Raw genomic sequence first — 3,070 nt, 5'->3', positions numbered from 1 at the left:
AAAAAATATTTCTATTGAAAAAAAAAAAGAATACAGTGTCCGTGTAACTATTTCGGGGCATAAGCTAGCAGGCGGCCGGGGTGCTGGGGACACAGCCCCACCGCTCATATTACGACACCCTCTCAAGCATATGTTCAACAGATAGCTTTTCCTTTGAACCTGGAGTTAACAACTGGGAGATTTAAAACCTCTGCCCCTCTTGGATCTCTCCCATTCAGCTCTTTGATAATTAACGAGAAGGAGAGGCAATGGAACATTTAAGAACAGCCAGTAACTTCTGACTTTGTTCTCAGACCTTAAATAATTTTGAGTGGGGAACAAAGATTAAATTGTGGGATTAAAAACCTAAATGGGGTCTGGAAAGATGGCTAAGTGAAATGTTTGCTGCATAAGCAGTGAAGATCAGAATTCAATATTCAAAAACCATATTAAAAAGGTAGACCAGATGGCATATACATGTAATTCCAGAACTGGAAGGTGGGGGAGGGAGGATAGGCGGATGGCCCAGACTCAGGGGCTAGCCAGACAAAGCAATGAGTAAGAAAATAAGGTGGAGAAAAACTGAGAAGGACACCTGATATTGACCTCTGACATCCCTAAACACATGACATATGTGTAAATGTATATGCACACAGGTGCATCAGTCTATGCACACACATGAACACATACATTCTATTACATATATATACATATATATATATATATATACCTGCATATGCACACAATCAAATGGACTTTTGAATAGGATATAAAAAGATCAAGTATATTTTTTTGCTAAAGAATGAACATGGTCAAAAATATAAGAGGTTGTGAATAGAAATATAAATTAGAAATTAAAGCAATAAAGAGATATCAAGTTTCATCATTAGATTGTGGAGAATTTACAGAGGTAGCAATGGCAATTTTGCTGGTAGTAGATTCATGTTAAAAGCAAACAGAAAAGTCAGGCAGTGGAGAAGCACACCATTAATTCCTGCACTTGTGAGGCAGAGGTTGGTTTATCTCTGTGAGTTTGAGACCAGCTGGGTCTACAAAGTGAGTACCAGGACAGCCAGAGCTGTCTCAAAAAAAAAAAAAGGCATCACATGTTGACCATAAATCATATAATTTATACAAATGGTCTAGGCTCAGTGAGCCACTCTTATTGACTGCAGCCCACCCTAAATCTAAATTCCTAGAAGCCGTTGAAAAAACAATGCAATGCACAGGCTTTAAATAACACCACTGTGCATTTCCCATTTTGGAAACCCATTGTGCATCCCAGACTGGCCTCGGACTTACGCTCCTCCCACCTCGGGTTCCTGAGTGTTGGGATTACAGGCATGCACGCCAAGCCCAGTTCAAACGCAGTTCTTTCTGTGAACGATTTGAGCAGGTAATATTAACCCTTCTTTGGCAAACACCTAAAGTTAGCGTCCAATAATGTTAATCAGAACATTGTTGCTAATGGTTAAAATAAAGCAAGAGGGAAAAGAGGTAAACTTTCACCAGTCAGTAAGTATTTATGAAATAAAAAGAATGTAGCTCTTTTAAATGAATGGTATAAATATGTATTTCTTGACATGGAATACCCAACTTTCTACTTCTCATCTCCATTTATATATAGAATTGATAAACATTTATTAATTCTAAAAGTCATACCCCACCTCCGTAAGTCAGCTCTACCCTATCCTGTATTAGTTTCAGTCAATCCATTCTTTTAGTTGCTTGGGTCAAAACAGAAGGTAAGTTCTTGATTCCCTTTTTCATATACCACATCCAATTTATCCTGAAATCCATGCCTTTTAAACATATTCAGAATCTAACCGCTACTCGCTATTGTCTTTGTAACTACTGCAGAATGAGAACACCAACGTGTAACAGAGCATTATCGCGCTTGAGTTCTGGTGTCCCTCCACGTCTACCCTGTCCCATAAACTCTAGCTAGCTATTCCACAGTTTTGCTTCTGTTTCTTTCACAGATTTTAAATGCTTCCAGCAGGCCATTGCCATCCCCCACCCCCCTCCATCATCAACTCTGTATTTCTAACATCGGTGGAAACAAGATGTGGCTACATGATTAAGTTTGATGGAATATGAACAGAGACAAAGTATGCAATCTAGGGTTCAGCTCCAATGCAAACCACTTGCCATGGAAACGATGGAACTATTGCTCCCTGTTCTTTATTATGTTGTGATCCCGTGAATATACATAGGAGAGGACAACATCTAAAGGACAGAAGAAAATAGAATGTACAGAATCTCATCTCTGACTTGATGGACAGAGCTACACTATTAGAACCAAGGCAAACCTTACTTTACTTTCTTGGAACCACTTTTGTTTAAGTAACTCATACTTCACCATAGCTACTGTACGTCATGTCCCTGTCTCTTCTCAAAACAACAGCCCACGAGAGTTTTTCTTTTATTTCTTTTCTTTTCTCCTTTTGGTCCTGGAGATTGAACCAAGGGTAGTAAGTCTTTTCCAAATGCCCTCAGTAGACTTCTTAGGTCTCATTGGCCAGAATGGTACCACACTGTCATTTCAGATAAATTACTGACAAAAGAGGATAGCTTACAGTTAAAATATATGCTAACTATGATGCATCCCAAGGGCAGGACAAAATGTCATTTAAACAAAATTGGAAATCTGTTAAAGAATTGGTGGCAGGAAGGAAAGCCAACCATACTTACCAAAGTAAAATATAGTTAAATATTTATTACAAAATTATAACATGTAATTATACAAATAAAATATATAGTGCTGCCTTTGACTAACGTGTGAAGGTCAGAAGACAAGGTGTGGGAACAGATTCCCTCCTTCCACCATGTGGGTCCCAGGAATTGAACTTTGGTCTTCAGACTGGTGTCAGTTGCCTTTACCTGCTCAGACATCTCAACCACCCTATTTTGGGGATTTTAGTTTGAGACATAGAAAATTTTGGTTCTACTAGCAAGAAATGCAGAAAAATAGGTATTTACTAGATAACTGGCAGTGCCCAAGCTTAAATCTGCCAAAGGTATTAACATTCACTACCTTTGATGGCAAAATTATGGGTGATTCTTTTTCTTTTTTTGCTTTTTTTTTTTT

The sequence above is a fragment of the Microtus ochrogaster genome, chromosome 21, assembly GCF_000317375.1.
Source record: "Microtus ochrogaster isolate Prairie Vole_2 chromosome 21, MicOch1.0, whole genome shotgun sequence".
Classification (NCBI taxonomy): domain Eukaryota; kingdom Metazoa; phylum Chordata; class Mammalia; order Rodentia; family Cricetidae; genus Microtus; species Microtus ochrogaster.
This window is presented reverse-complemented; position numbering follows the sequence as displayed.